Here is a 25191-nt window from a genome sequence, read left to right as displayed (position 1 = left end):
CATTCCATTTGAATTACAGTGGAAAGCAACAGTATTTGACATCTAATAATCCATTTAATTTGTTAGCAATCTCAGTTTAAATCACTGTGTACATGATCTCTGCGGCATGCTATTTTTATTACAGAATTTTGGTTTTTGTGGAGTTTGTAAAGTTTTAACACATTAAATTTTTTTAATATTTACTATTTCATGTTTTTACACAAAATATTACAAAACTTAAAACTATTTTCTAAACCAAATTTAGTCCAAAACATATGTTAAAAAGCACCGGTAAAAAATGATATTTTAAAAAGCAAACATGATGAAAATCTAGAGAAAAGCTGGAATACCACATTGTCATGATGATTAAGTTTTAGCTCAAAGGGATTTTAAAGACCATTTAATTTGCTCACCCCTCCTCCTGTTATAGACAGACTGTCTTGCTGCTCAGTCATGATGTGAACGGTCTCCTTGAATTGTACGATGCAGACCTGTATGGCCACAGTGGTATCCTGGTAACAGATAAGAAAATAGAAGTGAAAGTACCTGCCCAGGTTCTTGAGAAGCTTGGTTTCTTATTGGCTTCTAGGGCTCTTTCCAAACTCTATAGTGTTGAAATAAAATTTGACCTGCTAACTCCAAATTCACATAATATATCAGGACACATTGTTCAGTTAAAATCAGTAGAGATAACAAACCTGATCTAAATCTTTACAAACTCATGCTTCACAGGGGACTGAATGTTTTGGAAACAATTGAAAAATGTACCCACAGGAAGAAGATTGAACAGAGTAGAGAAAATAGTGTATAACTGTTTGGATAGCAGCAGTGTCAAACCTATTTTAAAAAAATTAACAGTCCCCTCTGGGTAGAAGGTGGGCAGGGAATCACGTGACAGAAGCCCAGGCCTGGACCCCTTTGGCAGCACAAAGCTCCACTCAACCGCCAGGTGCCGTGGGGCATCGTGATGCTCTACGTGTTTTTCCATCTCACCATTTTCATTTTATGGGGTCATGGTTTAGGTGGCCTCACAGAAGCAGGGATTCTTCGGAGATCCTATAAAATATAGAAAAGAGAAGTCACTGAGGGAGAGCTGCAGGAGGCGTTGGGGGGACTTGGGAGAGTGTGTAGCCCAAGCAAGAATAAGGCTAAGATGATCACTTTTGCATTGGGGGAAATGTATCCAACTCAGATATTATGTCACTCACATCCTCTGGATATCAAAAGAGATAGAAGCACATGGGAATAGACACTTTCAGCTTAATTTTTTTCTATCCTGGTAAATGAGTCAAACCACAGTCATTGTGATGCAACTTTCTTATATTTGCCCTTAAAGGACAGAAAGTGTCACTTACTTCTTTGGTATTCCTCACAACGTATAGCGTATGACAGGGGTAAGACAGAGTTTTATTAAGTTTGTCCTGGATTACTAAGGGAAGGGAAGGGAGAAGAAGATCCCTAGTTTTCTAGGTTGTTATTCCTTCTTGCCAATATGCCATGTATGTGCCTTCTGATTTGTCAAAGCTTGTTAACTGGGTGTGAGCCTATATTTTCATTCAGTCCACAAAGACTCACTCTAAATCACAACGTATTCCAGTAGAAAAAAAAACAAAACCAAAAAAACCCAAAACAAAACAAGCCCCCAGGCTGGCTGGCATTGAAAGTGCTGGCAGACAGAAGCAGTAATCTGTTGGTAATTTTATAAGGTTTCTGTGCTGATTGCCATTTGGGCGGTGTCCACAGTCACTGATGAGGCATTCACATACTCACAGCTGCCCTGGGCGCAAGACAACATCTGCACAAAAACAGACAAGGATTATTCTGACAATTAAAAGAGCTGCTTACTGCTAATGCTATTGTCACGATCTACTACAAGAATTTCAATTAAATGAAAATCAAATGCGGCCCTCAGAGGCCATATGGCGCAGTGAGGCAAGGACCCCACTCCTACAGTCAAGAAGCCCCCGTTCCTGCCCTGGCACTGCCAACGCCTCACTATGAAAGATAATGCTCAGCTGACACATGCCCAGGCCTAAGCCAGGGTCTTTAGACTCAGAAAGAAAGGACCTGCTGCTTCAGGAATGCAAAGAAACTGAGAAAAATAAAGCCCATCTTAGATGGAGAACAGACACACCAGATAGGACAGAAAGGAAGAACCAGGCTCAAAGAGAAAACTGCTAAAAATGGTGCCAAGTAAGGTAATAATGATTCTTATTATTTAATGCCTACAGTATGCCAAGCACTTAAAAAAAATTCTTCATATATTTATGGGAATGCGAAATGAGTTGACCACAATCCTTTCAAACTTCTTTCATGTACATCACTCAGCAGTTGCATTGCAGTGCCAAGGGGCGAAGCACTTTTCAAATATTATTTCTAACTTATAAAACAAGCTTTAACCAGAAAGTATAAGTTGTGTTTGTTGAAGAAACTGACACTCAGAGGTTGAGTTACCTGGGGCCACACAGCTCGTGTGGCTTTTCCCTGTTATGAGAGATTTGGGCAAAGCTTTCAGATGACTCAAGCTGCCCAGGGTAAAAGGGGCCTAGGAAGTGGGGGGATTCCTAGGCTGCATTATAGTCTGAGATGAACTCACTTGGTAGAAAACTGCCTCCTCGTCTTTAAAAAGCTCACAGTGAGAAGAGTGCTAAAAAAAAGAAAGAAGAGAGGAGAAAAAGCAGGAATCTGAGAGAAGAAAGGTTACAAAGAAGGGGAAAGGTAGAAAGAAAAATATAAGAAAGTAAGGAAGAAAGGGAAAAGCTAAGTGGGATCATCATAGTAAATGGGATCTGGATAAGGACTCTATTTTCTGCAAAGTCATAAAATGTCAATTCCCTATGTTTTGACACCAGGTACAGGGGCCTGTTTTCACCAGATGTGACAATTGCTTCAAAGAGAGCCTCAGACAGGGAGCAAGTGACTTTGCCAAGTCAAGGAAAATCAAAATGGACACTCCACACTGCATAAAACACATTTTTTTTAAAAGATATAGATCTACTCTATGCAGTTATTTTAACAAGTTCAGGCTAGTTTTGATCATACATTATTATAACCTTGACACTAGACGTATGATAAAATTTCATGTAAAACAAGTGTTTAATGGCAGGGGGGCCATAAAGCAATTCTAGGATATTAAATTATTTGCAGAGAAGCAGGATGAGCATGTGAGTGTATGATTATCTTCTATGTTTGCCATTAATAGTGTCAGATTCATCCGTCTACTCACAAAGACTTGCAAATGGGAGAAGTGAATGTGGAACAATACATTACAATTATAACAATAACTAATATTTAGCAAACCCATTCTTTCTTAGCATAGCCTTCCCTAATCAATTTACTTAAAATTGTACCCCTAATAGTCTCTCTTCTATCCCCATTATTTTTTTCAATAGCATTCCTGGACACTCTAAAATTTCACCTTATTTGTTATTTCCTGTCTCCCCTCAGAGAACGTAAAATTCCTGGGGCCGGGGTTGCTGTTTTGTTCACTGCTGTATCTCCAGTGCTGGGTTCAGGGCCTGCACATGATACAGCCTGATTAGTATTAGTTGAATGGATGCAGGAACAAACCAGTGTTATGTTTCAAGAAGTATACTTTTGCTTTAAATTCATTATCTTGCTTGATTGTCACATAATTCTAAGGTAGGAAATGAGTCTTCAGAGAGTTTGAGTCAGTTGCCCAAAGTCTCACAGGGAGAAATTATCAGGTCACAGCTTGAGCAAGGCCTTCTGATTCTAAAATCCTTAAACAAATACACTATGGAATGGTAGCTCGTGTGTGTGTGTGTGTGTGTGTGTGTGTGTGTGTGTGTTTGATCCCTCCAGTTAGATTGTTAAACAAGACTTTCTCATTTAAAAACTCAGTTGTATTCAACCAAAAGATGATGACAAGACAAAATGGAACAGTTAAACGATATAAATAAATGTTAAGCTTTCTCCAGTTTCTGCCAAAAAGAGAATTGCTTGTGGGAGTGAAAAAAAAAAAAAGACCACAAATTTCAACATCAGTGAAATTCTCCTTCCTTCACATTTTTTCATAGTATGTTATACACATAAAAATCCAACTCACCATCTTCCCTTAAATTAAGCTAAAAATGTAGGCATCATCTTTTCTCAGAGTGCTACATGGCATCTTACATTATGAATCTTCGTTCATCACGCCCTTCAGAGTAAGAGAACATTTGATTTTCATTCCCCATCCAGACCAACTATTTTCAGCTCTCTGCTCTTAACTCCTTTCAAAGTCGGGACACACTATAAATATGTCCACTTTGGATTCTGAGATGGTGTCAAGCGTTCCTGAGCAACACACTGGAGACCTAAGGGTAGAGAAATGGAAACAATAAAGTGTAAAAGACAGCATGTTCGAATTATGATGGTGTTGTCCATAGGGTAGTTATTTAAGTTTTTCTTTTCTTTTTCTAGTCTCTCAAACTGAATTTAAACTTTCCATGTATGAATTCTGCCCTGAAATTAGAGGAAACATTATGGCACCATTCAGAGCCAGGAGAACTGGATTCAAATCCCAGTTCTGCCACTGGCTGGCTCTGTGGCCTTGAACAAGTCAGAACTCATTTCCTCAGCTGGGAGGTGAAGAATTGTGCCTGGCTGTTTCTGTGAAGATTGCAATTAGATAGAGCGTGTGAAGGACTTTGCAAACATTAAAGTGCTTTATAAATGTTCACAGTTTACTCAAGAAATTTTTATTACACATTGGATGGAATAAGAAAGGATAATTGAAGGGATATAGTTCTTTGTTTATTGCTTTATTCCATAATGCAGATACGATACAATTCATATTTATGGCCATTTCAGTAAAAAGGAAAACTGATTTGTCAAAATTAACCCACATTAAACAAAATAAACCTATTATAATATTTTCTCTATGGTAAAGTCAGATTTAATTAGCAAGAAGTAATTTTTTTCTGCAGATATATTTCTTATTTATTTTTGTATTATATTTTTATTGAATGGTTCAAAAACTAAAAGTTCAAAAATATACGCAATAAAGAGTATCCTTCCTATCTTTGTCCCCAAATTGCCCAGTGCCTACACCCCTCTATAGGTAACCTCTATATGAGTGCCTCGTATGTCATTTTGGACTGTCTTTATGAATATGTAAGCTTTAGGTCTTTTTTTTTTTTTTGCAATAACATGAGCTTCTTTTGGTTTAGGGTGGGAGGAGAGGCGATAGGAACTAACCTTTCTAAGCAATGCCATAATCTGCTCAGGGTTTCGGTGGCAGAGTCAGGTTAGATTTAATCTGTTTGATTACAAAGCTGGTATGTGGCCCAGTGTATCAGACTGGAGAGGGCTGGAGTTAGAGGTCACAGAAAAACAAAGTGAAGGTAGAAAAAAATTAAAAGGGGAGCAGGAAGAAGGTAGGAATCTATTTTGTCTCTATCCAGGGAAAGGGTCCCAGTCCAGGGGTGCCAGGAAGTGACTGATGAGTGTGTGCTCACCTGCAAAGAGGCTCCCATCCTCAGCCTGAGCTGAGGCACTGTGTGCCCTGGGCTCCCCTAATATGTGCCACCATGGCTCACAATGAAGGTCCAAGGTCAGCAGGGGGGTGTGAGCTCACTGGACCATGTTTATTCACCTGAAGGCCGGGAGAGCAAGTGCTGCTTCCGGGAGAATTTTTCTTCCGGGTGAAACCGCACAGTCTATCAGACCCCTTTACTTTGCATGGCCTGAGACTGGAGAAAGGTCAGTAAGTGACCCTCAAATGAGAGGCTTCCTCTGCTATGGTTGCATTTTTGAGGAGCCTGCTAAGGGGTGAACACCCAGAGGAGTGCAGAACACTGGGTGTTCAGACATCCATTTCCATCACTTTGCAATGCGCATTGGAAACACTTGGCCTAATGAGTAACCTCTGAGGTCAGCCTTCAGCTAATTAGCTTGGTCTTTGAGATTCTGAGATGACATATTTTGTCAGAAAGTTCTTGGAACTTGGGAAAATTTGTTTATAAATGGTTGGCCTGACTTTTTTTTTTTCAAACACTGTATATTATAAACACACACATACAAATCACACACGCACACTATCTATTACAAACCAGCAACAGAATTGGAGGGGGATTTGCGTCTGAGATGTGTGATTCTTCCCATTGGCCCGCAGCCACTCCAAAATAACTCAAGAAATCTAGTTTGAAATTCAAAGACGTTTCTAAAGTTGTGTTTTTGCTGCATTTTGTTATCCGAAAAATTCTTTTAACTTTTCTTGATTTTTTTCCTGCGTAATTGTTTTCATGTGCTTCTATTGTCTTAAATCTGCGAAGTAACACTCAGAAAGCTCCACGTAGTTGATCTGTCCCAGAAGAGCTGCTCAACTGGAAATGCCCTGGAGTCACCGAGTCATGGTTTTGTGTTTTCTCTTCTTTTCTTTCTTCGTTAATTTTATGCTGAGCTTCACTGCGTGTCCTCACCAAAAAATTGGATAAAGAGAAAGATGCCACGGACGTTCAACTTGTTTGTATTTATCAAAGCTATTTTCGGATTTAAACAATTAGTTCTATGAGGCATACATATGCAAAAGAAGAAAGAAAAATGCTAGAGTGTGCTACATAGTGAGAATTCAATAGTTTATGATGTCTCAGCAAAACATAGAGCTTGAACAGAATCTCAAATATGATTCTTCCTTGTCTCTGAATTGTTGATCAAATATTCAATTCATGTTCAAAGTGATGTCAACACAACGATAGTCACTGCAGCGCTATCTTTCCAGCAAAAGATTAGAAAAACTTAAACACCTCTAGGTAACTGTTTAACAAACTATGGTACATCAGTAAAATGGACTAGCTTAGATAGCTGAAAAGAAGAAGCAACAATGTCCAAAGTGCCTTGTTGAGAGGAAAGTCAAGGTATCTACTGTGTGCCAGATATGCAGCAGAGTCCTGAAGAAGTGGAAGAAATGTGCTTGTGATCTAGAGGCTATCACGGTTTACTGGCGAGACGCAAAATGGTTGTGAAGAGGACGTGTGAGATATCGGGATGATGGAGTGGAAGGATTAAAAATCCTTCTGGACAAAGGGAAAGGGGCTGGGTCATTGTCTTAGTCAGTTCGAGCTGCAATAACAAAAACACCACAGACTGATGGCTTAAACAGCAGAAATTGATATTCTCCTGGTTCTGGAGGCCAGAAAGGCAAGGCGCTTTGGATTGGGTTCTGGTGAGAGCCTTCGTCCTGGTTTCCTCATATTGCGGAGGGGAGAGAAGAAAGCTTGCTCATGTCTCTTCTTATAGGAGCGCTAATCTCATTCATAAGGGCTCCGTTCTTCTCCTGACCTAATCGTCTTCCGAAGACCCCGCATCCCTGGGAGTTAGGATTTCAACACAGGAATTTTGGAGGGACAAAAACATTCAGTCTCAACAGTAGTCAAAGAAGGCTTCACGGAGCAGAGGACCCTTGAGCTGGATCCGGAAGGGCGAGAGGCACACCAGGTCGGCAAGGTGAGGAAGGACTTGGTCACAGCGGTGTTGAATGGCAGGCCAGGCAGATTTGCGAGCTGCACGTAGCGCACGTGGTTAGAGAGCGTGGTGTTCGGTGCAGTTCTCTGTTGCCTCAACAGCTCAAAGCTGCAGAGCAATGCCACAGATGGCACTGCTCCCACATCCTAGATCAGCTGTGAAGGATGAGATAGCTCATTGATCATAGGCTTTTCGCAATCATTTCTATTTTCTAAAAAATTCCACTAAGATATTATTTTTATCTTGATTATTGCATTTTAGGGGCACCCCTTTAAATTTTGTGCAGAGGGGAGTACCTCACTCTCCTCAACCTAGTCCTTGCCCGCCTCTGAGACAATCAGTGCTGAATGTTCACGGGGCCCAGAGAGCCCTGCTCCACACTAGACGGGAACTTCTTCCTTCTAACCCCTTCTTCCCACAGGCTAGACTCAGGAACTGAGGGCGAGGGCAGCCAGGAAGAGAAAAGCCAGCTAGCCTTGGACCCCCTCCGTCCCTGAAGGCTTCCAAGCCTAAAGCAGGCTTCAGCCAAGGGAAGGGTAAAGCTCTAAGTGTGGACTGAGTTTGGAGGTATTTCTGTTGCCTGGACATTTTTTCTTCTTTTCTTCTTTTTCTTTTTTTTTTCCATGATCATGGGAGGCCTAGACATTCTATTTACTGAAACTAGGCTCCGCGTGCGTCTCAAAGTATGTGAGCTGCTCAGATCCCTATTCCAGAAGGACTTTGAGCTCAGCTGTGGGGAGTGGGCTGCCCAGACAGCCTCCGTCTGCTGAGTTCACCAGAGTCCACCTCAGGTTTCCAGTCTCTTCTCAGTGGCCCTGCCAAGGACTAAGGCGGTGGCCAGGGGGTTCCACCATTTTCGACCCACCCCTGACCACTCTAGATCCCGGTGGGGCCAGAGAGACCCTGTCAGACATGTTTCGTGGTCTGAACCCCTCCCCGCCCACCTTCCATCCCTTGCCCCTTCTCCCCCCCATCCAGACCCACGGCCCTCTTGGTGTTGTCTAGCACCTCAGGGATGCTGTTACCTCAGGGCCTTGGACTCACTGCTCTCCACCTGGAATCCTTTCCCCGGAGGTCTGCCTGCTCACAGGCCTTTCCCCACAGGTCTCTTCTCCACTGAGCCCTTTTCTGAGCTCTCTTTGCAAAAACAACGTCCTCCCCTGCAACTCCTGTACTCCCTGCTCCGTCCTGCTTTATTTTGTTCCTCAACACATACATCTCTAACTTTTACTATGTTTACTGTCTGACTCTTTCCATTAGAATATGAGATTCATGAAGGCGAGAACTTGCTTCCGTTGATTCTGGGCTTTCCAGCTCCCAGAGCGGGACCTGGAGCGGCGTAAGCATCCAGTAAACGCCGGTAGCAGAAATACCACAAAGTACCCCAAGTCCAGATGTTCCAAAACACCAAAATCAATTACAATTTAAACTTTCCACCAGGTATTTGTTATTGTGTAGACACTCTCATAAGCCCCAGTTCTTCATATACTCTGTGTTTATGGAATCACTTGACATAAGCACTTGTATTAAACATACGGCCTGTGCGCACACTGGGTGAGAGCACTTACAGCACAGCCATTTGACCACTCAGCCCTGCTTCCCCATCCCATAAGTAGTATTGTTTGTCTTGTATCTACAATCTCAATTCACAGAGTGTTTCCATTTCTCCACGAACATCAAATGTTCAAGCTGGCTCTAAAAACACTTTTGTTTATTTTCCTCCCAAATTAGTTAAACGACTGAGACGTTATAGGTTTTTCTTTTCTTTTTCTCTCCTATTTATCTAACTTTTTTCAAGAACATCACCCTCAAGGCTATTACACACAAAATATTGTTAGTTATAAAGTCCATTGATTTGACTCATAAAATCACACTGGCATTTCACTCAGAGGGTTGAAAACATTGTTGAAGGACTGTTGTGGCAGAATTCTTATTCTGTGGATTGAATTCATCTGTCATTCACATTCTGATTCTAAGCACTCAAGAAAGTCATGTAATATTTTATATATTTTATGTTAGATATATTACATATTATATGCCATATATACATATATTAGATATATCAGACTCTTCTATATGTCCTTTGATAGTTTAAAAAGTGTTTTATTAAAAAAAAAAAAAAAAAAAAAAAAAAAAAGTTTTATTATAGAAAGTTCCAGATATACATAAAGTAGACAAAATATCAATGGTATAAGTAATGCCAGGGCTTCCCTGGTGGTGCAGTGGTTAAGAATCTGCCTGCCAATTCAGGGGACACGGGTTCAAGCCCTGGTCCGGGAAGATCTCACATGCCATGGAGCAACTAAGCCCGTGCACCACAACTACTGAGCCTGCGCTCAAGAGGCCGCAAGCCACAACTACTGAGCCCACGTGCCACAACTACAGAAGCCCGTGCGCCTAGAGCCCGTGCTCCGCAGCAAGAGAAGCCACAGCAATGGGAAGCCCGTGCACCGCAACGCCACAACTACTGAGCCCACGTGCCACAACTACAGAAGCCCGTGCGCCTAGAGCCCGTGCTCCGCAGCAAGAGAAGCCGCAGCAAGAGAAGCCACAGCAATGGGAAGCCCGTGCACCGCAACGAAGAGTAGCCCCTGCTTGCCGCAACTAAAGGAAGCCACGCACGGCAGCAAAGAGCCAAAAAAAGCAGCCCAAAATAAATAAATAAATTTTTATATATATAAAAAAATAAGTAATGCCAGGTATGCATCACCTAACTTTCATAATTATCAACTCCTGGCTAATCTTATTTCATCTATACCCTCACATACTTTCTCTCCTCCAGATTATTTTGAAGAAAATGCCAGACATCACATTATTTCATCTGTAAATACTTAAGTCTATATATTTAAAAGACAAGGCCTCTTATAAGGTAATTAGAAACCTTTAAACAAATTCAATTCCTGAAGGCCAAAGGGAAATATTCTTTTGTGTGTGTGGTACGCGGGCCTCTCACTGTTGTGGCCTCTCCCGTTGCGGAGCACAGGCTCCGGGTGCACAGGCTCAGCGGCCATGGCTCATGGGCCCAGCCGTGTCCCCTGCATCGGCAGGCGGATTCTCAACCACTGTGCCACCAGGGAAGCGCCAAAGGGAAATTATTGGTGGTCAGATTTTAACATTAGGAAAATCACAGCTTTACTGGATTTCTTTTTGTTTGCTATCTATATTAAAATTTCTTGTTTTTATTTTGGACAAACCATGTAATGTCTGACTGGAAATGTCTAGAAAGGGGTAATAATCATAACTTCCTTCTATGAAAATAAAAACATAGAAACATCAGAGAAATAGGAGTTTTGTTCTTTCTTTAGTTAATCTTCTGATTTTATCCTAGGATGAAAAATGTCTTACATTTCAAGTATCTATTCCTACTTCAGTTATGCACAGGACTGAGAAAAGACACAGTAAGAGAATCAACCACAACAGGTCTTCCTTGGCTCACTTGTGTTTCCCTAGCTGTTATATATGCCATGTGCCTGGCAGATAGCAGAGGCTTAATAAATATTTGTTGAATGAATAAATTACTTTAACAGTGTAAGTTAAGGACTGCTTATCATAGCTGCAACTCTTTAATAAAAGGTCCAAACCACTTGAGGGTGGCAGTATCGCTAGGTCTAACTGGGTGTCTACTCCAGCAGACGCCAGCCCCAGCTTCCTCTCCTCTTTCCTCCTTTCTCTTTGTTCTCTCCTCTCTTTCCTTTCAGCAATTTCATACCTTCTATCTCGTCATTTACATGGCCTTAGTCTTTTGAAATCTTTAATATGTTGCCTGACTTGGTATTTTGCATTCATTTTATTTTAAAAAACAGGTGAAAATAATAAGAAATTGCCACTAGTTTGCTATCATTCATGTTTCTTCCCATCAAAAGCGGAGGCAACAGTTTGATATAATTTTCTCTCAGAATAGCCAGCTGGAAATCCATGAACTTGAGCTTGAGCTGGCTAGTTACCTTCCCTTCCTAACTGCTTATCCTGTGGACTTGGGGCTTGCTTAGACAGCTCCCACAATTGTATAAGGCAATTCTCTTTCTGTACACATACACATCCTACTGGTTCTGCTTCTCTGGCTGAACCCTGACTGATACAGGCAGTTTCCACAACATAGGTCTTAACTGGAATATTCTGTTTCCCTTCTCCTTTTAAAGTTCTGTTCACTCAGTGCTTTCTTGCTTTCTTCTTTGCAATTTCTGGAGCAAATCAACCCATAGCTGTCTGATGACCCTTCGTATTCTAGCTGTACATTAGATACCATAGTCCTGTTAAGTCTGAAAATCATGGGAATTTAGCCCATGTCTTGTAGTTATCCCAATATTGGCATCTTCATAACTAATATTTTCTAGCAAATGAGATTTCTGGTCATTCTTTAAATAACTCCCTTGCAGGCAGTGGTCTCACTTTTAGGGTCTCCTCCTCTTTAATCTGCAGTCCTTAATGCTGCCGGTTGGGTTTTTCTAACATGTGCACTTGACCATGTCACCCCCTGGCTTGAAAAAGCACCAAACACCTTTCACAGAATCAAACATGCAGGCCAGAATGGCATTCCAGAACCTTGTTTTTGAGACTCAGGTACCAGCATAATAATGAGGCACAGCACTAAACACAGGTCGAATTGAGTATTTATATTAAATAATAAAAATGTTTGTTTTTCTGCACTTTCTCTCTCCCTGTAGAAGAGAAGGAATCTATACATTTTCCTTAAGTCAGTGTTCAACTCTTCTGCTTTTGTCTAAGGTGAGGTCTGCTGTTGAGGAGTTTACTTTCATTAGGAAGTCAGGAAGGCATATATACCTGGACAGAGGAAAAGATGGATTGATGGTGGGGTTCAGATTTACCAATAAATGAGACCAGGTAGCAAGAGGAAATTCTACCAAATTGCTCCTCCCGGCTCCCAGGTCTCCAGGCTTAAAACCCTGTGAATCACTGCTCTCTCCCAAACCAAAGCAATATTGCAGATACCTCAAGGTTTGGGATGAAGCTGACCAGAATGTTTGCTCCAAAGGAGATTTCCATTTTTTGCATTTCAGGTCTTTGCTGTTATCCAAAGTTGGCTAGAAGTTTTGGAGTCATGGTTACCCCTCTGCACAGCTGTTCTTTATTTTTTTTATTACCACCATAGATTCAATCACAAGAGAAAAAGGAAGTTTATTATTTCAAATAGTTTCTTTAAATCTGAAAAAAACAGGAAATAAGCCTGCAGTCATAAAAACATGTAAATTCAATCACAGCACCTCAGTCAGGCAAAACATCAGGCTCGTGAGCCAAGCAAGCTTAGCCCCAGTCCCTGCTCAGCCACCCTCACGAACACCCCATAGTATCTATGATTTAAAGCCAAACCGAGCTGAGTCACTTACTTAGTTCTGCGTGCCAGAGTGAAGAGGAATTAGTGGTGGGTGGGCTGCGGAGGGTTTCAGCTGAGAGCAAAAACCCTTTCTCACATATGAATGCCAGCAAGATGGCTGCAGATCTTAGTTTTCAGACAAACGTACTACTTGAAATAAAAAAGCGGGAAAATATTTTGGCTTCTAAAATGGATTGTTTTGTTTTATTTTGTTTGGGCTGCCCCAGGCCACATGCGGGATCTTAGTTCCCCCACCAGGGATGAACCCGCACCCCCTGCAGTGGGAGTGCAGAGTCCTAACCACTGGACTGCCAGGGAAGTCCCAAAATTGATTGATTTTAATAATAAAGCCCTATGCTTAGATTTTTCTACAATAATATGAGATTCTCAGGGTAACTGACTGCCATTTCCTTGATGTCAATGCTCCTAACTCTGATTTCCCGGGTCACAGCGTCAGGAGCAAGACCACATGAAGAAGAACATCCTGTGGTCGCCGGTCTCCATCAGTCCCCGCTGGACCCCAACCCGGCAGCGCCCTGCTCCGCCTCCTGTGCGCTGACCTGGCTCCAGCGTGGCGTGCATCCTCTGGAAGCATCCCGAATGCTGCTGCCGCTGTGCCCGTCCCCATCCCCGCTCTGCTGCTTTGTGGCTGCCACTGATGTGGTCACACGTCTGCCCCTAACCAGTTACGCAACCCTTTACCTGCCCTTGGGATTTGTTACTGCCACCCTGACAGCCATTCCTAGGGGACTCCTTTTTTTGATAAACTCATAGATTTAAACAGAGCTAATGTGCTTCCACTTATTTCAGTTACTATTTTTATTGATATTCAAACGAGAGCCCCTGCAAGTTAGTTCCTGACTCCTTTTGACACAGTCATAGAGGTCATCAATAGTGTCCTTCTTTTCACATATGACCAGATGTTAAAGATTCATCTTGAGCAGACCTGGAGCCAGGTATTTCTCTAAGGAGCCCTCCTCCTTCAGGGTTCCTAATCTCTGTGTTAGGGATGCATGTTCCTAATGGGTTGTTCATTGTTTCTAGGCCTCTTCAGGGAACAAAGCTAGGAGATTAGAGATGGACAGATGATAGATGATAGGTAGATAAACAGATAGATGTAGACAAAATATTACAAGTTGATACTAATGTTTCCAATGCAAATTCTAGTTCAGGACCATAGGGCTTTGAGCTGGTCTTGCCTATCTTACATCTGTATCTCCTTTCACACCCCAAATCCTGGCTCCCAGCAACACCTACATAATTACTCATTTGTTTTACCCCACAAAACGTATCCAACAGTCTCAGAATAACAATAGCAACAATATAATTATTGAAAAATTTGAAGTTTTTTTGTTTTTGTTTTCTCTGCAGTTCCTTCTGATCTAAGGATATATATATCCCACTTGGGATCTAGAGTTAATTCCCATGTTTTAAAGTCACTTGAAATATTTCCTCCCTGAGGAGATGTGCCATCAACCCCAATACATAAGTGCAAATTTTCATATTGTTTTGTTTTAGTGATCATGTCTTAACATTTAATTAATTGACAATATATCCTAGAGATCTTCTCATAGGGTTATTTAGAGATAATATTCTTCATTTCTTTTTATAGCTGTATAATATTCCATCATATGGATGTAACCATAGCTGACTGTCCCCTTCTGATCAACATTTGAGTTGTTTCCAAAAAACAAATAGTGATCCAGTGAATAATCTTTGTGCATACATCTTCCCATACTTGCCATTGCATCTTTGGGATAGATTAGAAACTGGAATACTAAGTCAAAAAATGGTCAGTAGAACATCTTTTGACCTGAATAATCACAGCAGTACTCCTATGCTTTAAGCATACAATGATGCTACCTACTCCCCAAGCTCAGGGAATGGAGAGATGAGCCTTTGGCTTCTGATATAAGTCAACAGTTGTCTCTCCCAGAAGACTCATTAAGTCTTCAAACCAGTAGAATTTCTGGAAGTACATCCAAACAGGCCCTGTGGGAACTAAATTCCTATTACTAGTACTCAGAACAGGCCTGGAACATCATCATGTACCGAGGTGGAAACACATCTTATGCATGTATAAAAGAAACCATGAAGAGTCAAAATAGATCTCAACATTTCTTTCCACCATACAAGTTCTAAGTATGTCACATGAAGCGCCCTTTTCCTCCAACATTAGAACATATCACTGTTGGCTGAGCACCAGGTGGACAGTCAGTCTCCTGTTGGAAGCTCAGTCTAAGTAATCTGCCATTGAGAGAACTGGAAGGTACAATGACCAGCTCTTATCACTAATGGTTGAATTGGGGTAACTGAAATGCACATTTTATGAGATTCCAATGATGTCAAATATAGGCATTTTTGTTGTTGCAGCTGTTATACTTACATAATCACAACAGTGAACTCCACTTCTCAGCTGCTTGTAAGCCAATCACTGGGCAATAGTTACAACTTCTTTAGACTACTTTCTGCTGCAAGCACACAGTCAAAAATAGAAGAGCTGCAGGGGAGAAAGAGGAATATTTTATTATTACATTGGAGAGGGAAATGCAGTCACATTTGTCCCATTAAAACCGCATCTCTCTTATGCAGCTTTCTTAAACAGATATGAATATATCATATGTAGAGAGAGGTAGGTACGTATTTCCATTTTATAACTAGATAGATCTTCAATTGTCTTAAATTTCAGTTGTAACTTCTACCACTTTGAAAAAGCACTGCCTGGACCATCGTCTTTGCAACAAAGGCTTCTACCACAAATAGTTCACTGGATTCCCCAAGAATCATTTCAGGACACTCCATTTAAAAGACCCATTTCTGGGGCTTCCCTGGCGGTCCAGTGGTTAGGGGTCCTCGTTTCCACTGCAGGGGGCATGGGTTCGATCCCTGGTCAGGGAAATAAGGTCCTGCATGCCACGTGGTGAGGCCAAAAAAGACGATAAAATAAAATAATAATAATAATTAATAAATAGAAGACACCTTTCTAACAGTGTAAGAATCCAGTTGTGCCTAGTGATCCCTGAGTGATATCTAGGACTAATCCTTGCCAGGTGATTGTTTCCAGAAAAAAATTCAAGTTAGAGTACCAGGTGGAAAAAACAATGTAAAGGAAAATGTTAAGACAGGTGGGCCCAAGCCTGAGCCCTCTCTGCAGCACGTTCAAGAAGCCTGCAGAGAAATCACCTCATTGCATCTCATTTAGACCCAGAAGCAGCCTGTAAATTCCCTGGGATATAAAATTACCTGTTTAGCTTGGCCAGCTGCCCATTCCCTTTGCTTTCCCATCCTGGGCCCATTGTTTTATAAAGGTGTCCCCACCTTCCTTTCCAGGGTCACACAGGTGACATGTGAGCTCATATGGCTGGTGTGACTTGTCATAGCCCAGAGTAGAAAGTGCCAGAGCAGATAGTAGTTATCAGGTGAGAGCAGCTGAATCCACTTAAAAAGTCCTTAGGAGAGGCTTTTTTTTTTTTTTTAAATCTGAGCATTTGATCTCCCCATTCCCACTTGTTAATGAATTCTGCTTATTTGGAGTTCTGGAAAACATGAACAAAATGAGTTAAGTCAAAAGAAAGTTACCACCTTTTGTAAAACAGTGGGAAATACCACCCAAGAGTGAAGGAGTCTTTACTTCTTGAAACACTGTGAGCTACTGACCTTTTTGGATTCTTGATCTATGCTATCTTTTCTTCTTTCTCTCTAATACCTAAACTTATTTATCTTTTGGTACGGAAGACCATGTGATAAGGTCAGGCTGATATTCTTACACACCCTAAAGGTCCTAAAGTTGTCTCTAGAAACAAATGTTGAGCAAAACGGTCCATGAAAAAGTTCTTATTATCTACTGTTCAGCCAAAGTAACACCATGCATTAAGTTGACCATGAAAGGTCATAAAGTAAAAGTGCACTGAAGAAATGACTCCAGGGCTTCCCTGGCGGCACAGTGGTTGAGAGTCTGCCTGTCGATGCAGGGCACACGGGTTCGTGCTCCGGTCCGGGAAGATCCCACATGCCGCGGAGCGCCTAGGGCCGTGAGCCATGGCCGCTGAGCCTGCACGTCCGGAGCCTGTGCTCCACAGCGGGAGAGGCCACAACAGTGAGAGGCCCGCGTACCGCAAAAAAAAAAAAGAAATGACTCCAGAAAATCAGTACAATCTGTTCAGGGAATGGCATTTTCATAAAAAGGAAACTCACTGAATACATCTAAGAATTTGTAAAAATATTCTGAGTGTGTGAAGTAATATTTCCTTAGATAAATGGTTTTATGTGGATTTTAATCATATTCTAACTCAAATATCTGCATAAATATCAGCTTCAATATGAATTGTCATTGAGGTATTATTTTTTGCTTTCATTGCGGATTAGTCTATTAATCATGTATTAACCTTGTTTATACTTAAAGATAAAATATTAGCTGTTACCTTTGAAAATTGAGTTGATAATTAGACTCTGGCAATAAAATTAACCTGCAGTTGTGTCATAAAAAAATATATATATATATATTCTTAGCGGATCACAAAAGTTCTCCTAGGAACTCTCACTACCTCCCGTTCACCCCGGCAGCTCCCCAGGAAAGTAACTCTTGGTGTCAATCTTGCGATTAGAAAGATATTAATTTTTTAATGACCTTGACAGATTTGGCGAGGGTTGTACAGCTGAGTGCTCAGGGAGCAGGGGTGGCTGCTCTGCAGTGTGCTGTAGGCAGGGCGGCCCAGGATCTGGAAGCTCTGACCGAATTCTGCACATTCACGCCACGGCCCCTCCCCCTCCCCCCACCCTCTCCTGCAAAACAAGTGACCTCGCTCGGATCCTGTTTGTGATTTACTTCCTTCCTGCACCAAAGCAGTTTGCCCCTGAGCTTACCCGCTGATCCCTTTGGAGTTGCCTAGCTGGCTTTTCCTCCTTCTTGTCCTTTTCTCTTGTGCATTTGTTTTCTCAGAGTGAGCACTCACTGAGGCCCCGGCTCCACTGACTGAATTACAGGAAACTGGCCAAGGCATTCTCTCCCTTCTGTTCCTAGAGAGTTAGAAAGCCTGGGAATGGGTTTGGCAAGAAGGTTCCTTGTACCCTCAACCTTGATTGCTTCCAGTGCTGCCCACTTCTTCCCAGTTACAAGCACAAAAACCTGCATTTATTGCCCTCTGGGGAGCTTCAGATTCACCTACGTCCCCCAGGCCAGAGGGCATCACCAGGAGCCTTGTTTCAGAAGGAGGGACTCAAAGGTTGTTGAAGAAGAGACCTGGAGATACCCAGCCCAGGCTTCTCTTCCAGCTGTCCCTGCTTCGGTGGGGCCTGCCAGCCACCTCCTCTACCTTTAGCTTCCTTCCTGCCAGCGCCTTTGTTTATCGGAGGCATCAAGTTCCCACTGGTAGCCTGAAAGAGTGACCAGTGGTTCGAGCTATTTTTCTCTATCTCTCAATGTCGTCTTCTTTCCTTCTCAAAGATAACTGGATGTTTGTTTGTTACTGATTTTCTTGGGATGAGGTCAGTGGACTTTATTCTCCCCAGGAATGTTTGACTGTGCTACAGAAACACAGGTAGCAGGGCAAAAGGATAAAAGGAATCAGTTCGGGACCCCTGGCACTGGTGTCCCTCCAAACTTAGCTTCACCCAAACATGCCAAAACCATTTCCTTCCAGGCTTTTGACACTTACAGGACCCATGGTAAGTCTTTAACTTTTAGGTGAAATGACCTTTAAAGAAATAAAAGACGGCTTCCCTGGTGGTGCAGCGTATAAGAATCCATCTGCCGATGCAGGGGACATGGGTTCGATCCCTGGTCCAGGAAGATCCCACATGCTGCAGAGCAACTAAGCCCGCAAGCCACAACTTCTGAAGCCCGCCTGCCTAGAGCCCACGAGCCACAACTAGAGAAAGCCCGCATGCAGCAACGAAGACCCAACACAGCCAAAAATAAATAAATAAATAAAAATTAAAAGCAACAACAACAACAAAAAAACCATGTAGCACTGTGATGTACATAATGTGATAGGAAAGTGGTACAGCTACACTGGGATGTGCTAGTGGTTTAAAAAAAAAAAAAAAAAGAAAGAAAAGAGTTTCAAAAGCTGAACTAAAGGAAAGAACAGCACACTGAACGCTTAGCCTAAAATAGGAGTGAAAAAGCAGAAGGTCCAAAGTTATTTGATGGGTATTCTGTATCCTACCTGCTTACAACATTATACTTGCCCAACCCAAGTCTTAAATCAGCCTCCAATCTCGTTTTAAAAGGGTCATCAGGGTTACAAAAACATGTCCTCCAGTGCCCCCATCCAATTCCTATGGCCCTCTGTTAAGCATCTGAGAATTTAAACATCTCTCCAGAGCAAGTACATCAGGAATTCCCACCCCCCACTTTATATGACATCTAAATGATGACAGTAAATGAATGACAGCATGTTCCATATCCCACATGAACTAGTTTGGACTTCCTCACAACATGGCAGCCTCAGGAAGGCAGGCTGCTTATATAGAAGCTGAAGTTTACAAGAGCAAGTATTCCATCAAGCAAGTTGGAAATTTCATCACTGCCTTTTTTGAACTTGCTTTGGAAGTTACATAGCATCACAGTCAGAAAAGCCTGCCCAGTTTCAGAGGGAGGGAGCATAGCTCCCACTTCTTGATGAGAAGAGGGTAAAAGGATTTGTGGATGTACTAAACCATATTGACTGACCATCCCTTTTGTCTTGCAATTAAGTTTTTGTTACCCTCACAAACAGGGTGTTACCCTCACCCTGATCTTTTCCAGTTCTTCTGATTGGTCTAGCTTCAGGCGTTTTCCACATTGAAAATGTTAGCAGGTGAGGTAGCTGGTCTCCAGAGATGGCCCCTGAACCACTCCTCCCAGTATTGTGCTCCTGTGCAGCCCCCTCCCACACTGAATCTGGGCTGCAACTCTGGGTGTGATTTCCCAAGAAGCCTTGCTGCTTCTACCAGGGTCTTTTGAAATGCCCATTCTGGGGAAAGTCAGCCACCATGTAGGAAGTCTAACCTGAGACCACCATGCTTTGAGGAAGTCCCATGTAGTCACATGGAAGAACCGCATGAAGAGAACAAAATGCTTGACGAGCCCCTAGAGATTTCAGCTGTCCCAACCTGGATGGCCAGACACGTAAGTGAGGACGCCATCTTGGATGTCCAGCCTGGTTGAGCATTCAGATGACTCCAGCCGAGCCACCATCTGACTGCAAACGCACTTGAGACTCCAAGCAAGAACCATCCAGCTAGGTCTAGTCAACCCCCAGAAGCTTGAGAGATAATAATAAATTGTCACTTTAAGCCACTAAGTTTGAGATGGCTTTTTACATAGCAGTAGAACACCAGGTTCTATTCATGCTGCCTCAGAATGTCTCCCCAATCTGGTTCTCTTAGGCAGACCTTCAGCTGCATATACTTGCTAAGGCAAAGCTTGCGGTCTGGTCAGAACAAGGACTCATGCCTTTAAAGAAGTTGCTCTTGTATGTGATACCAGACGTGCTCTCAAGGAACCATAAAATAAAGGTCAGTACAGAGAAAAAGTGCCATGAGAACTTAGGAAAGAGAGGGAGAGAATTATTCCAGCCTGGGACTGGGGGCTCTGAAGAGGAGGTGGGATTGAATAGGATCTTGAATGCCGAGTGGGAATTTGTGGCTTTGTTTTGTAGAAATAGAGAGCTACTAAAGGTTTCTGAGCAGAAAGATGATATGATAAAAAAAATTTGTTTCATGAAAATTAGTCTGAGAGCCATGTATAAAGTAAATTGCATTTAGGAGACACTAGACAGGAGTGGCCTGTGACGGTGGGGAGGCCAAGAAAAAACTACCATGACCATCCAGAGGAGAACAACGAGCTCTTGCACTTGCCTGTGGCACTGAGCACGGGTAAAAGAAGTAGTTTTAGGGGACATTCCAGAGGTTGAGATGACCCTGAAACACTACATATTTCATACATGTATCATATGTGAAATGGTAAAATTATGACACCAATTCTCCCATCCATGAAAAAATGAAAACAAAATAAATAATTCTAAAACTTTCCTTTTGAATACATGTGGTATTTAAAAGAAAGTACCTTTAAAAAATAGTTTATGTTCTGGAAAAAAAAGAGAAGGTAAATTAGATCCATAACTTTATGTGTCATCAGAGATTACACTTTTGGACATTTCTAATATATTTACATGGATTTACAATTCTTGTCACTTATCCATCCTTTTGGAACGTTAGCAATGAAAGAAGCCTCAAAGAACAAAGAAAAAAAAAAATCAGTGCAGCATCATAACGAGTTTTAAAACCCACGTTAGAGGCCTCCCTGGTGGCGCAGTGGTTAAGAATCCACCTGCCAATGCAGGAAACACGAGTTCCAGCCCTGGTCCGGGAAGATCCCACATGCCGCGGAGCATCTAAGCCCACGTGCTGCAACTACAGAGCCTTGGGGACCTGGAGCCCGTGCTCCGTTAACGAGAGAAGCCACCGCAATGAGAAGCCCAGGCACGGCAACAAAGATTAGCCCCCGCTCGCCGCAACTAGAGAAAACCCGCGCGCACCAACGAAGACCCAACACAGCCAAAAGTAAATAAATAAGTTTATTAAAAAAAAAACAAAAAAAAAACCCACATTGGCTGTTGGTGGCACAATGTGGTTGCTCCACTTTTTTAAAGTATGAGCTCCCTCTAGTGGCCAAAATAGTCTTTACTGCCTGATCAAATCTGCACCAGGCGTTTATATTTAAATAATTTTAATGGTAAAGTTTAACTTCTAGAACTGAATTTGCACTTTAAAATTTTTCTTTGCTTTGTGCTGAGTAGGCTCCATAATATTAGAGGTGAATCTCAACATCTACTATTATTGTTACAATTTATAATTATCAGTTTTCAATAATGTGTTTATTGAGTTTCAAACCACACCAAAATGCAATTATCACCTAATTAATGTACAAGCTAATTTACTATACATGTTCCCAGGAAGTGAGGTCATAATTTATCACTCTATAAAATGTCCTCATAGATGAACCTATATCCTCTTAAAACTAGTTCAAGTTGAAACTATTCCAGAAATATACATTTCCCAACCAAATCCTATCATTCCTTACAGGGAAGGATCACCCTCGGTGGATTCCACTGAATCACCTCTCCCACTAGGGGACAGAGTCAGACAAAAGCCTCCAAGAAGAGGGATTTGGAGGGGTTGGGGGAGTGAAAAGAAAGACTAATACTGAGTGTCTACTCTGTGTCAGGTGTTAGGTTATATGCTTTACATCTGCTGTCTCATTTGAAGCCCTAGAGGGATGTCATTCCATTCCTCTCCTACTTAACACAAATTTTCCAAATTCTTACGTCAGAATAAGGCATAGAAGAAAAGTAGACATCATCTCTGCCTTTATGGTATGCAGAGCCACGTGGGAGGACCAAGAAGGAAGCAGATGAGTGTACTCACCAGGTGGGTAGAAACCCAAGAAGTGGAAGGAGCCCCAGGAGTGGCTCTTCACTCCAGCCGCTGAGGAGGGTGGCAAGCATCAGTGAGGATTGCCTTCTTGAGGAGGGGTTACTAAGTTGAATCTTGAAGGGCGCTGAGGAGTTAGCCAGGCAGAGGGACAGCATGTACAAAGGCCCGGAGTCTGCAGAGAGTATTAGTGCATGTTGGCTGGCAATTTGGGAGGGGGTGAATGGTTAACACCCCATTTTCAAATGACCTAGCTGACAGAGAGGTTAACTAAGAATCCTGCCGAGATAGAAGTGAGGCCTCGGTGATGGCATTGCTGCCTGTGGCTCACCTCTACCTTATGTACTGGGGGAACGGGACAGGCCCCATCAAGGTGATGCCAGAAGTTAATACCAACAAAAGTAATTGTGAGGCCAGCTCTGCAAATGCCTCCCTCTTTGAAGCTGTCAATGGCTGGAGTTGTGTGTTTGAAGCAAAAGTGTGAACACCAGAAGTGGTTTGGTAGCCAGTTATGATGAGCATAACACAGCTCGCGTTGGGTGTGAGCCTTGGGCAGCTTTCCCATTCAAAGGCTGCCCAGCCTTAGATCCTTACCTTAAGATCCAACCCAGCTGCCCCAACCTGGCACTATTACTCAGTGGAATTGCATCTTCTAGGCAGCTAGGACCTAAAGTGAACAGGAAAGACAAAAATCGTGTGTAGTCAAACTTACTCTCAAAAAATACCTTAAATTATCTGTAAAATAATCCATATAAACATGGTTTTGTATATACAACCCAGTATAGTGAATCTTATAAACCCTGCAGTGTGAGACCCACTGAGCTAAACTAGGAAAAGCACAAAATGAGAGCCTGTAAGCAGAGGTCTGGGTGTTCAACCCATTCCTCCTTTAAAGTCATCTGAGCCCGACCCTCTCCTCCTGATTTCCATGATGCTTATTCCTCTCACGCTGTCTTTAAAGCTACTTTGTTCTCCTCCAGTTTTATTGAGGTATAATTTACACATAATAAAATTCACCCATTTTAAGTGTATAGTTGATGAACGTTGAAATTGTACACAGTCTTATAATCACCACCACAATCAGATATAAAACATTTCTGTCATCCCAGAAACTTTCCTTGTGTCCTTTGAAGTCAACCTCCTCCTCCAAACCCTGGCCAAAGGAAACCTCTGGTCCTTTTGTTGCTATAGCTTTGCCCTTTCTAGCATTTCATATAAGTGGAATCATAGAATATGTAGTCGTTTTCTATGGCTTCTTTCAATTAGGATAAAGTTTTTGAGGTTCCTCCATGCTGTGTGTGTGTATCAGCAGTTTGTTCCTTTTTTTATACTTAGTGTTGATCACTGCCCAGCTTCACAGAGGGCAAATTACAATGAATTTTCAAAGACTCCTCTGCAGTCAATGAAAACACAAGGTATAACAGACCTCACTGGCCTTAATGAGGAGGCCTGAGATGAGTTTAATTACTGCGCCATGCAGTGCCTATCCCAAATGCTCTGTGAGATTCACAGCTTGTAAGAGACAATGTGAATATAGATGAGTGTGGACATGGCATCAGTAAGACATGTCAAAGCTATTCATCACTCTGAAGTTTCATTAAAGCTGTAAAGAAACCGCACACTCCCTCATGACTGGTCGGGTATCTTGCTGTGCTCCCGAGAAGGCAGCTTCTACTGACCTGAAAGAGCAGGTAAGAGAGTGGCAGTGCGTCTTTTCTTCTGCTTCCAGCTCCCTGGCTGCCTGGATCACTGTCTGGGTCATCTGTGGACCGAAGGTGACACTGTTCTCCAGGAGGCTGGAGCACAGGTGGATAATGCCAAAGCCGGTAGGGACTCCCCTAGAATGAGGGGAGGTGAGCTAAGGAGGAAAGGGAGCTTGAGGAGTGGGCCTAGGAGGAAGGGTAGGGCTTATTTATGTAGAAGGTATGGATAGTAAAGTCATGATTAATGATTCTGAGAGAGAGACAGCCAGAGAGAAACTACTGCAAGCACACCACCCAGGACAACCCAGGACCTATGTTGTGAAGGGTGCCCTCCCCATGTGCGGTGCATTTGTCAATAGGAAACTTTGTGCAAAGGTCCCAAAGCAATTCCTTAGAAGTACTATCTCATCTTGCATTTAGAAAGATCTAGACATGGAAATGTGGCAGTGACTGTAGTGGGTATAATGAACCCCATTGGGAGGCCTGGGTCTGAGCTCCTTGCAGTAGTGGTTCCCTTCAAATAAGAAGTCTTGAACAATTTTCTCCCCCCTTAAGTGTTTGTTATTATCTTATTATAAAAGTAATAGTAGCTTGCACGGTACAGAAAAGAACAGTGAAAGATGAATGCTCATCAGTAGTACATGGCAGTGATTAAGGGCCCAAGATCTGGTAAAAATCCCAGCTCTGTCACTTTCTACCTTTAAGGTGACAAGCTAGTCACTTAATCACTCTGTGCCTCCATCTACGGAAATAATAATGATACTAATAGTATTTGCCTGTATAATGTTGTTGTGGAGGAGAAAGAGTGTAAGTATATGCCATGCTTAGCCTGATGCCGAGCAACAGGAAGCTTTCAATAAACTATAGTTGGGCTTCCCTGGTGGCGCAGTGGTTGAGAGTCCGCCTGCCGATGCAGGGGACCGGGGTTCATGCCCCGGTCCGGGAAGATCCCACATGCCGCGGAGCGGCTGGGCCCGTGAGCCATGGCCGCTGAGCCTGCGCGTCCGGAGCCTGTGCTCCGCAACGGGAGAGGCCACAACAGTGAGAGGCCCGCGTACAGCAAAAAAAAAACAAAAACAAAAACTATAGTTGTTGTGATTATCACTGTTGTTGCTATTATTATTGTTGTTGCTGTTGTTGTTAAAATGACTCTAGCCTTATCTTCCACTTCCTATATTTAGCCTGTTAACAAATCTTCCAGTGTAAAATCTAATCTCCTCCTTGGCCCAGACCTTTATCATCTTGATTGAAAATATATACACCTCTTGGTCCCCAGCCTCATTATTTTGCATC

General features: G+C 42.4%; 1 long non-coding RNA gene across 1 annotated transcript in view; it reads right to left on the bottom strand.

Annotated features, from left to right (window-relative positions):
- Positions 1-24922, bottom strand: part of LOC114486968 (uncharacterized) — a 30742-nt gene extending 5820 nt beyond the window's left edge. The window contains exons 1-11 of the long non-coding RNA XR_008618377.1: positions 23875-24922; positions 22790-22862; positions 22190-22370; positions 16022-16314; positions 15165-15278; positions 12397-12609; positions 4049-4298; positions 3398-3497; positions 1555-1774; positions 973-1035; positions 393-491 (exon numbers count right to left, since the gene is read on the bottom strand). This is a non-coding gene — a long non-coding RNA (uncharacterized lncRNA). The remainder of the gene's footprint in view (positions 1-392; positions 492-972; positions 1036-1554; positions 1775-3397; positions 3498-4048; positions 4299-12396; positions 12610-15164; positions 15279-16021; positions 16315-22189; positions 22371-22789; positions 22863-23874) is intronic.
- Between the last annotated feature and the right edge of the window lie 269 nt (positions 24923-25191).

This window comes from Physeter macrocephalus, chromosome 10 (assembly GCF_002837175.3).
Source record: "Physeter macrocephalus isolate SW-GA chromosome 10, ASM283717v5, whole genome shotgun sequence".
NCBI lineage: Eukaryota > Metazoa > Chordata > Mammalia > Artiodactyla > Physeteridae > Physeter > Physeter macrocephalus.
The sequence above is the reverse complement of the archived record's forward strand: the minus strand, read 5'-3'. Positions and strand labels throughout refer to the sequence as shown.